Raw genomic sequence first — 12,608 nt, 5'->3', positions numbered from 1 at the left:
GCTTTTTGATGTTTATTTTTTCCAGAAAAAGTTGTTCTTTGGGGACATTTGGTAGAATTTTTTATTTTTTGATCCTATTGGAGTAACATTAAAATCCTATTGGAATAACATTCACATGAAACTAATAAGACTTGATAAAACTTCATTAGTAAAAGGAATCTTAGCTTGAGCACATACAGCCAGATACTTCAGCTGCTTCAAAATAATAAATCATGCCCAGATATGAAAAACATGAAAGATAATATGATGTTAAATTTCATGCATATATATGTACTAAATTTCTATAATCAATCATCTCAAATAAAGTGTGTTTTAGAACATATCTTAAAGCAAACAAGCCAAAAAACAGATTTTTGTTTACTTTTTAAAAGTAGCACATATTTTACAATATTTTAGAATTTTTTTATTAGGATTATTTGTCTTACAAATTAAATCAAGTATAGTGAATACTATAAAGCTCTTCAGAGGTGAATATTCATATTTGTTAAGGATTTCCAATGAAGGTGATTAATTTTTAGACAAACAGCATGCCAAATTCTTCAAAGTCATAAAACTCCTGATCATAGAGTGTGATAATAAACACAACCAGACAAGAAAGCATATAGAAGTGTAATAATCTGTAAAATTTTCATTACTATTTGTATTCATGAATTGAGGCAACTTAGAAGTACTATGAAGTCTTTGAAAGTTGATAATACTGTTAATAATTATTTACTTGACACTTTAAAAAAAACTTTGTTAATTGGTAAACTAAGAAAAAAACATCCTTTTACAGTTAATTGTAGGTTTATCTTCAAGCTTCAAGCCTTTAAGCTATTGATATTGTCAAAGAAGTTTGGTGAAGTATACTTCAAAATAATATATTTAGTCAGAAAAGAAAAACACGAATAAATAGCAGAAGTTAGGTTTTCTATTCCAATGAAGGGAAAAAATATAATTAAATTTCTAAATGCAAAAAAGACCATCTTTGTTATAAAACTCTTCATAACAACATATTAGAAACATATTAGAAAGAATAACACTATTTTTGGCATATGTTCTACAACAAGTTCCAAAAGTTTCCAGGGGGAGAAGACAATATGAAAAGAAGACATGGCTGCTAAATTTCATTTAAGATGAAATTTTAAAAAATTCATTTAAAAAATCATATGGCGCACTAAGGAGGGCACTTAATGGGATGAGAACTGGGTATTATACTATGTGTTGGCAAACTGAAGCTTATTAAATATTAAAACAAACAAACAAACAAACATGGATTTTGACAAATAATATTTTGGAAAATAGGAAATTTAGAAGTTAAAAGTAAAGCCAACGAGATTATTTGTCTGGAAGAATAAATGCTTCTTCTGAATAAAATAACAGATCAAACAGGGCAAAACAACCTACCACACAGAAACCTTGAGCTTGGAAACAGCCTCAAATGTGTCTGGCATGAAAAGAAATGAAAATATACACCAGCCAGGAATATATTACTTTGCTAAAAGACCTTGGGACTTATTGTTGATAAAGTGTCTTAGAAATGGTGGCAAATGAAAAATTATCATATGATTAACTTTTAACACAGCACAAACATGGAAGCATTTAGGTAAGTTTGGAAGTTTTAATAATGAACAGCATTCTATCATATACAACGATCTGCGTTGTGTGGCCTTGAAGCCAACATTTTACTTTTCAGAGGCTAGTTTTTCCTTTCTTATAAATTTAATTGTAGAAGTCAAGATTAGGTTAGGGAGAAGGTTAACCAAATTGTCTTCTGCCTCGTAGTTCTTCCTATTTTTTTCATCCATATGCAAAATATTAATCTCCTTCACATAACATATATTTTCAAACCGGTTAGGAGTAGTTTTACTCAATTTACAAGGAAACTACTTTGACTCTACTCTCTCAAGAAAAGATATCAATAAAAGTAATCAAAAGTGCCTTCCAACCCCAACTATATCACTTTTATTCCTTTATAGTCAAACTTTAAAAGGGATTTATTTCTCTCTTTCTTCTCCTGATGCTGACCATGCCATGGACACTGTTTTGCTTATCAGTGATCACTAGGTCAAATCCAATGGGCATTTTCTAGTTACTAGGTAATAAGTTATCTTATTGAACCTCTACACACTCCCTGTTTTATTTTGGTTTGCTTTTGTGCTTTTTGTTTTTGTTTTTAGAGCAGGGGAAGAAGAGGGGGTAGAAGGAGAAAAAGAATGTTAAGCAGGCTCCACTTCCAGCACAGAGCCCCACACAGGGCTGATCTCACAACCTTGAGATCATGACCTGAGTTGAAATCAAGAGTTGGATGTCTAACTAAGCCACTCAGGTGTCCCTCATTACTTTCTGTCTCTTAAAAAATATCCTTCTTTTTTCCTTCCTTTACATAATCATGGAAAGTGCCAAGATGAATTATTAAAATCTCTGCATGTAGAATATTTAAAAACCATGTATAGACATATTTATGTAGGATATTCTGAGGTCATTTTGGGAAAACAAACAAAAAAAAGTGCAATAGTCAGGGCGTAATCATGAGGGAAGTTCAACCATCTAACAAGACTGATCTTCATAGGGAATCTTTCCTTTTCTGAATTTTCTAAAAAATGAAAACATGATCTCAGCCTTGTATCTCTGAAGCCTGATTTTCCAGACTGCAGAGAGCAGGTTCTCTTAGCACAAAGCCTGGGTTTCATGTTCAGACGTTTTACTACTGCATTGATGAGGAAGTGAAATGACAGCTGAAAGGAAGAATCACTCAGGCCTTCTTATTCTTTGCTTTTTCCTTTCCCAGAATATGAGATATATTGGAAATTGATTTTGGGTTTGTTTTTTCATGTTTTCATTTTATTTTTTTAATTTTTAAATATTTTCATTTCAATCCAAGTGAGTTAACAATCAGTATCATGTTAGTTTCAGGTGTACAATACAGTAATTTAACACTTCCATACATCACCCTGTCTGTGCCCATCAGAACAAGTGCACTCTTTAATCCCATCACCTATTTCATCCATCCTCCACCTACCTCCCTACTGGTAACCGTCAGTGTGTTCTTTATAGTTAAGAATCCATTGCCTGGTTTGCCTCTCTCTCTCTTCTTTTCCTTTTCAATTTTAATTAAAATACCAGGCTTTAATCTAAACAGAGGAAAATAGTTGCCATGATGCTTAAACATCCACATCACCCCATTCTATCCCATCCGTCATCTTCTTAGAGGGACACACTGGGTATACAACAGGAGTTTTTCTCTGCTCTAAGCAAACAAACAAAAAATGTAAGACACTTATACTAAATATATATATATGTGTATTATATAATTTAGCATAAATATATGTATTGTATATATATATATATATACACACACACACACATATATGTCACCTATTTGAATGAAGAAATAACATAAAGTTTGAGGTGACAACCTAGTTTAAAATCCTTCCTGCTAAAAAAAATAAATAAATAAATAAAATAAAAATAAAAAAATAAATAAAATCCTTCCTGCTCTTTTGATTAATTCTGGTACATTGGCAGTCCTCTTAAATTGTCAGAGTAACAATTTTATAATGTGTGGGATAAGTATATCCAACCTGAAAACCTCAAAAAGTCATTCTGAGGAACAGGTGTAGCAATGTTCAGGAGGAACTCTGTAACCTAGAAAACAACATACAATAAGACATTATCATTTTCTCCAAAAGAGAGCAATTGCTGCGTATGCGAGTTAGAGAGAGCTACTGTCACAAAGTACCACAAACTAATGGTTTCAACAAGAGCGATGTGTCTTCTCAGGAGTCTGGCTGCTCAAAGTCCAAGATCAAAGTATTGGAGGAATTGTTTCCTTCTCAGGGTCATTAGGGAGAATGTGTTCCAGGCCTCTCTCCCACTTTCTTAGGGTTTGTAGGCAGTCTTTGACCTTCTTAGCTTGTTAGGCACATCACATAGCATTCTTGCTGTGTGCCTGTGTGTCCAAATGTCCCCTTTTGAGAAGGACACAGGTTGTATTGGATTAACTGCCCACCCTATTCCGTTATGACTTCATCTGAACTTCAATAATTATATCTGCAATGACACTACTTCCAAATAAGATCACATTCTTCGGTACTGAAAATTAGGACTGTAACAGGAGAATTTTGGAAGGACACCATTCAGCCCAGAACACCATCATATCAGAAATGGACTTAGAGTTCAATCTTGATTTTTTTAGTGACTTCGTGACTCTCATCACCTGGCTATCACAGAGATTTTCTACCTCTATCCTTTAGAACTTTACCACTCACAGAAAATGGATGAAAGTACTCGCCTAACTCCTTATTATTTGCTAAAGTTCCTACATATTTAGACCTTTAAATATCACTATCACTTTTAGTTAAAAGGTTGTTCTCTGTAAATCTATTCGTTTTAAGATTTTTTTATTCATTTATTCATGAGAGACACACACAGAGAGGCAGGCAGAGACACAGGCAGAGGGAGAAGCAGGCTCCATGCAGGGAGCCCGACATGGGACTCGATCCCGGGTGTCCCGGGTCACGCCCTGGGCTGAAGGTGGTGCTAAACTGCTGAGCCACCCAGCGAGCCCCAGTATGTACTTGAATAAAACAACTCCTATGGCATTTTTTTCTTATTAATGTCACAAAGAGCCAAAAATAAATATTTAGAAAATACTATGTACTTTAAACTAGAGTCAACCTCTCATGGAACAAACTATTTTTTTGCCTTAGAGACACAAATATTCATTCGTAGGAGATCCTACTATAAATTGGATAATTCTTTTCAGATTCATTAAACCTTTTCTATACATCCATCAAGTTCAATTTAGATTAGGAAGTAGGACTTGTATTCTGTTTAAGCCTCCCTTACAGCCTTTTGATTATACAACATATGTTCTTGTAGAAGTAGGCACATTCTGATATAAAAGTAGTAGTAGGGCAAGTAGGTATTATATAGCACAACTCCTCAAGGTAAACAGAGGTGGGTAATTTAATTTCCAAGGTGACAAATTGTCTTATCATGAGTGAGCAGGCAATTTCTTCCCTGAAATAAACTAAGTTGCCTAGGACAGCTTTAACTAGATGAAATCATTATCCTTTTAAAGACACAAGTGTTGAATAAAGTTAATTTTCTCTGTTTTAGTGTCTTGGTAGAAAATGGCATAAGAAAATACTGCTGCCTTAAGGTAATGTTAAGCTGTTTAAATTCTTCAGTAAGAGAATAAAAAGAGTATTACTTTAGGAAAAAAATACATATGCAAACACACATACATTTCTAATGAATTAGATTGCAGTAATAGACTATTAAAAAAGACAAATGCCTTTACTTCCTCACCTTTCTAAAGGACAAGCATATAAAAATACTTATTTATACCTCTGATTTTTATAACCATTTAAAAAACTATTTAACAAACTTTAATTATCTTCTGACCATGGCCTACAGCATTGTGAGTTAATATGTGCTAGGCATATTGGAAACATTTCTTTTCTTTGATTTTAGAATGGTACCAACAAAGCTCTTGCTGATAATAACCTCTCAAGCCTTCCTTAGTATTTTTCTCTACTAACTTAGGAAAAATAAAATATGCCTAATTCTCAGTACCTCAATAATGGTGAATCATCAGGGGAATAGTTTGAGTTCCTTTAAGTTTCTTAACCTCTTTCATGCAGTTTAAAAGACTCAAATTTATCTTGAATTTCATGATTAGATGGATTTATAGATTTTATACTTTATTAAAATCTAATAGAAATTAGTAAGGAAGGGTGCAAAGAGGCAATTGCTATGGACCTTGAGCATTCTTTCACATTTTTGCTGACATAGCGAGAATATAAGAACCCGACTATTTCCACTAAGAATAATTCTTTGGTTGTGTTCATAGGGAGTAAACTTGATAGATGAGGGAAGTCCCCCACCTCTCAACTCCAACTCAAAGAGCAGTATTGATTTTATCTACTATAGAAACAAGCTCAAACTTCTTAGCCAATTACATCTACAAGCACTGTTGATAGACCCTGGTATCACCTCCATGGAACTTGGGGGACAGGTTGAAACTGGCTTATGCTATTATGAAGCTCCAGATACTGCTTTTGCTGCGACCTCTAACTTTTGTCTTCTCCCAATGTCCATGAACAGTCACAAACCAGCCTGCTAGCTTAGGATAAAATCTCAGTGCCTACACACTTTTCAGCAATAGAAATTAGAATATCCTCTTTATTTTTGTTACTGCAGTTGAGCTAAAATTCATGTAATTCAAGTAATTTGTGTCTCTGTAATTCGGTAGAGCCATTCTTTTCTCATTTCTGCCCAAGTTATTTTAAAGAGGTATGGAGACAGGAAACAATACTAGCCTCTTGGAATACTACCTAATAGGACCTTAATATTCCTAGTACTAAAACTATATTTAGTACTTACGACTGGAGACTAATAGTATCATGTGTCTTTAGAGGGAGAGAGAGTGACAAAGACAGTGAGGGTGAAGAAACAGAAGAAAGAGACTGATTTTAAGTCCTCAGTTAAAATAATCTGAAATGTTTACAATGGACATCATAATGGAAAATATTGAATTTGAAAAGCAGTTTGGATAAGTTACAAATGTGGAAATAAGTAAATGGAACGCAATAAAACTAGAATGTTTTGTAAGGAATGATGGCTTATAAAATAAATTCAAGAGGCATAATGACATTTTATTCACTTATAAGTTAATATAAATATCTTTACAATTATGAGCCATTGGACATTATAACTGCAATATTAAATTCACAAATTTGAAAACCATTATAAATATGCTCTGTATTCAGACTCTATAGCCTCTTAGTTAAAATGAATCATTCTTTTCAAATATCAGCTTTTACCCAACTCCACAGGGATTCCTTCAGGTGTGAGTTTAATTCTTCTGGATGCATTAACTTTCAGCACTCATTTCACCTAAACTTACTACATGTTATATATGAGGAAAGGGCAGATGTATGAAATATATTTATCTCAGAGTCTGTTGATTTGGAATTTCTCAGGGGTAAAAACATCTAATGGGACTTCTCAGTATTTAGTGTTTATGTATATGTGAATTATAGATACACACATCTGTATATAGATATGCACTACTTAGTTATACATCATAGCACATAGGTAGTTGCATTGTAAATGGATTTGATCTGTGAACATTGATACTGCTGAATAGATTTTACCTCATAAATACTATAATTACTCTTTTTAATCATCATATATTACCTAACATTTTAATCAAACTTCATACCTACTCATGTCTGGGTCTTTATTTTAATTGTCCAAATGTCTATGGAAGATTAATCACTGTAATATGAAAGAAAAACTTTGTATTGTAGTAATACCATAAATTTTTTTCAACTGTGAGTCAAATACCACTTTAATACAGAAAATGATATTAACAATTTTCAGAACAATTTTGAATGAACAATTGAAAATACAGGCAAAAGGATGAGGTAGCTTTTACTAATCAAATTACTTTACATTTTCAGAGGTATTGAACACTCAGCTGTGATATATTCTGATGGAAGGAAATCTTATTTATACTGAACCTCAGAGATAAATTGACAGGAAGAAATAAAAGATTGACCATCTATCTCATCGATAGAGTTTCCAAATTGATTTCAAGGTAAGGGTCTGCAAAGTCGTGGAATGGCTCTTTCTGTCGAAAATCCCCTATTATATGTTTTTGACTACGACTTAAGTCTATAAGATATTATGACAAATGTTTACTATGGTGTGATTTGTGCTGTATCCAAGATGTGTCATTTAACATATGGAAGAAAATAAAATGATGTTATGAAGTAAAAAAAAAAAAAAACCTGCACATGTCAGAAAATATGAGTCCTAATTTTAACTCAACCTAATTAGCTGTATAATTTGGGGAAATTTATTTTTCAGGCTCTGAATTTTCTTCTCTGTAAAATGAATATGAGCTAAAACCCTTGCCAGCTCCAATGTTTATTGATCTATGTAGTAGATATTGTCGACTATATTTGGTATATTAGCAACACAAAAATGAGCTCACGTGCATTTGTACGTCACTATGATTAGTCTGAACATCTTTTATGAAAGAACATATGGCCAAATAAGAGAAAAGGTTATATTTAGAATAAGCCTTGAAGAGTAGTAGGATGGGAGGCATTCCAGATAGAAAGAAATCCTAAATAAAGAGTTGGTTTTGAAAGTACCGTCTTTGGATAACAAGGTAAAATGGGGACCCAGATTTACTACTAATTATGGTGGTGGTGATAGTAATAATTGATTTTGGTTTTAAACTATGGGAGATTGGAAGGTTTTGAAGGCAAACAGAGCAGGTAAAGAAAGAATGTGATTAAAAACACAAGTTAGAAAAGTGAGCCTTGATTGAGCAAGGAAGGAAATCTACAACTATCAGGGAAAAAGTAAGGTAAATAAAAAGAATATTTGGATGGAGCAAGGTTGAAGGAATCTATATGTCTAGCACTCCATATTACATACAGTCCCATATGCCTTGCTATGAGTAACAATTATTAAACCTTTTTGAAATAATTCATCTAGTTCTAAAATGAGGTATTTCTTGAATTCTTAATTCTTTTTTTTCTGTGTACTATAATGAAAATATATACACAGTTTATGAGAGAAGAGGAAAGTTACTGAAAATAACTCCTAAAATTTAATTTTTTGCATTAATATTGTTTGCAATTTATTAAAATGATTTTTGAAAATTTTTCCATGCTTGAATATATAATATGACATAAAAATCAAAATTAAAAAGTTTCAAAGTGCTATTTAATGAGATGATCAGGTTACTTCAACTGATATGTTATTAGTGTTGTTGATAAGATTTAAGTTTAATTGTTAAATACATGTTATCTCTCATAGTGCTGTATAGGTGTTTTTTTTTTTTATCATTGCTATCAAGCTGGATTTTCATTTTGTTATTTTTTTTCTACTTGTAAAGGAAAAATAAACAATTTTGTATAAAGCAATTTCTTCCATAAGGTTTTAGCACAAGATTCTTTAATCTAAAATTTCCTACATTAGGTTCAGGTTTTAGTATTGGTAGGTGAGAAAAATGTGTTACTGAGAGATCATGAGAAAATACAGGACAGCACTTAACTACTTTGGGCCAAATCAAGTTCAACAATAGCCTAGGTTAGGGTGGTATTAGTTTTTTCCCTTCAGAACTCTATAACTTGCCTTGAAGAGTATTAACTTTGAAGGGTGGGGAGTTGCACAGAGTTACTTCTTTTAGCATTTTATTTCTCAGCCTTGTGTATATTTGTAATATCAAGTTATGTATATATATATATGCATAAGACAAATTGTTTTTTGATGTTTTGCATAAATGTGCACAGTAGTGTTTTACAAAGAAAGTATTAGGCTGTGCTTTCTCTTTTTTGAGTTGCTAAGCAGATATTTGTGACATTGATTGATGCATCATTTTGAAATCTGCAGTGGTCTTTATGGTTTTAGTTATGAATATGTATGAAAAATCAGTTTTAGTAACAGTGCTATTAGGGATGGTCTAGGACTATAATTCAACAGCAATTTCCTTAAAAGACAAAGGAACTTGAATTACAATAGAATAAGTGTTGATAGCTGAATGTCTTATTAAAGAATAGCTTCTTGTATTCAGGCACATTTTCAAATGGTGACAGAAAGTAATGACTAAAGGGGAGCACACTTAGAGATATATGTCAACTCCTAGTGGAATTACTGAAAAAGAAATACTTTAACATTCCATCCACCTATGTCACATTATTTATAGAAATTTAAAAATCATCATCAACACAGCACTATTGTATTTCTATTAAAGGGACATACTGTGGTATTTTTCATAAATCCCCATAACCGTCCTGAATAGAAAACAGAATATGCATTGACATTTTTTAAAGTTAGTCTTAATATACATCATTCCTTGAATTCTTAATCCTTTTTTTCCTAACATGGCAACCACAACTACATATATCCTGTTGTCACATCAGGCTTTTCTTAACACTTACCTTGTTTTCAGAATTAATTCAAGTTAGAGAATACACACATATAGATATGCTTAGTTCGGCTATCCAAATATGGTTAAAATGAAAACAAAACAAAAAGCACTACTTCCTTCCACACTGTATTTTCTGTTTTGCTGTTGTTTCGTTTCATTGATTTTGGTTTTTCTTTGGCCTAATTAAAATTTATTTAATATAAACATACAACTATGCAATTTTATGGATCCCAAATCTCTGATCTAATGTTTATTTATTTTTCTTAAAGATTTTATTTATTTATTCATGAGAGACACAGAGAGAGAGGCAGAGACATAGGCAGAGGGAGAGGCAGGCTCCTTGCAAAGAGCTCAATGTGGGACTCGATCCTGGACCCTGGTATCACCTCCTGAGCTGAAAGCAGACGCTCAACCCCTGAGCCACCCAGGTGTCCCTCTTATATAGGCTTAGTTAAAATCTCTTGTCACATTCTATAACCATTTCCTTACTAATATACTATAGAAAAAGTGTATCAGTTATACTTGTAGGATAATTGATCTTTTATAACTTTCTGTTTTGCATGCAATAATCTAATATACTGGACTTAATTTATATAAATTACCATAAATGATAATATATCAAAGTAGAATAATTTCCTGCTTATGAGCTCAAATCATGATAGAATGGGAGGAGGGGAAAGAAGGGAACTCTTTACTTGTGGAAGTTCAGCCTTCTTCTAAGCCATATGGTTAAACAAAAAATAAGGAAATAAAGAAAACATATATTCATATATCTGGTTGTCACAGTGAAGAACACTGTTACGAAGCCACCGAGGAGAGTAGCTGCATTTTTACCATGGCTAGGCCAGCTATACAGCATCTATTATTTAGGAAACAACATAAAATGTTAGAGCTACATAATGGAAAACTGTAAATGAGTCAACCTTCTTGACACTCAGACTCTCAGGCACCAGGTTAATGTCACAGAGGCAAACTGGTCAGCATCCAGGGCAAGGAGCCAGATGTAGTATCTGAACTACACTCCCTGAAAGAATGTAGCTCAAGGAGAAAATAGAGCAGTTTCGGGAGACTCTAAGAATGTAGTTTATAGTAGAATTTCAATGTGGCAGTTGGTGCCTATTGCAACTAGAGGAGTCTGTGGGACCTCATCACTCACAGCACCTGGTAGCAACTAAAATTACAGTATGTATCATCTGCAAGGTAATTAAAAAATACACATTTCTCTGTAAATGCCATTCTAATTAGTCACCCAATATTCCTACTCAGTTTCTTATATATGTTACAACTCTGATCCTATTGTTGCCTCTCAAACCCATATAATGTCTCTTTTAAGTATAATATTATTTTTAATATTATTTAAGTATATTAGTTAATATTATTTAAGTATAATATTATCAGTTGCATCTGAAAGACAACATAAATGGTTATTTTGCTATCATATTTGCAGTCAATGAAAAATTATAATTGCACTTTTAAATATCAGTCTTTATTTAAATAAAGTTATTGCTTATTGTTCTTCATAATTAGGTGTCAAGCCTTATAAAGAGGATAGAGACCATGATTTAACTTTCGTTTAATAAAGTTAGGGTATAAAAATGTCAGTGTTCGATTATAAAGTTTTCATTTAAATATATAAAGTCAATATATAAAGTAAAGTAATCCAGATCATAATGTGACTCTAGAGATTATACATTGACTTTTCATGAAGTAGTTGAGTAAAATTTAATTCATGTTCATCTAAGAAAAAAAGCCTGTAAATATGTGTAGATATATACTATTTCCTTAGGTGTGTGTTTTTATTTTTTCTTCTGAATTCTATTCCTACATTGTTACATACAGCTGAGCTACTCTGTAGGGTAGCCTATAGCCACATGTGCCAACTGAATATTTGAAAGGTGACTAGTGAGACTGAGGGGATGAATTGCTTATTTTAATTTAAATATAAAAGTCGAAGTTTTGTACATGTTTTTATTGGTGAAACACAATTTTATTGTTTTGGTAGGATTATATTTCACTTGAATTGTTGCAAATGTTGCATCCTGTTTAAGTATAAAATACATACTTGATTTTGATTATTATTATATTGATTATAAGTCATAATAAGAGCAGTTTGGGTATGTTGGGTTAAATCAAATACACTATTAATTTAACCTATTCTTTGTATTGTTATTATACCAGGTTATGGCTACTAGAAAATTTTAAATTACATTTGTGGTTCACATTATATTTCTATTGGGAAACGCTAGTAGAAGAGTTGTTTATTCCATACATTGAACACTGAACTTGTACAATATTAAGAAATGGTTTTACCTAAAGAGTCTGGGATCAAGAGATTCCAGTGTCATAAGGGAAAGTAACACACATTGGGAAACCAGTCACAATCATGTTGGCTACAAAGTTACAGAAAAATTTAAAGAAAAATTAATAAATGTTTTTCATTTGTATTCTTTTTATTTTTTTAAAGATTTTATTTATTTATTCATGAAAGACACAGAGAGAGAGTCAGAGACACAGGCAGAGGGAGAAGCAGGCTCCCTGCAGGGAGCTCAGTGCAGGACTTGATCCCAGGACTCCAGGATCATGCTTTGGGCAGAAGGCAGACGCTCAACCCCTGAGCTATCTAGGCATCCCAGCCTTTTTTTTTTTTTTTTTTTAATTTTTCGATGAG

Source organism: Canis lupus, chromosome 20 (assembly GCF_048164855.1).
Source record: "Canis lupus baileyi chromosome 20, mCanLup2.hap1, whole genome shotgun sequence".
NCBI lineage: Eukaryota > Metazoa > Chordata > Mammalia > Carnivora > Canidae > Canis > Canis lupus.
This window is presented reverse-complemented; position numbering follows the sequence as displayed.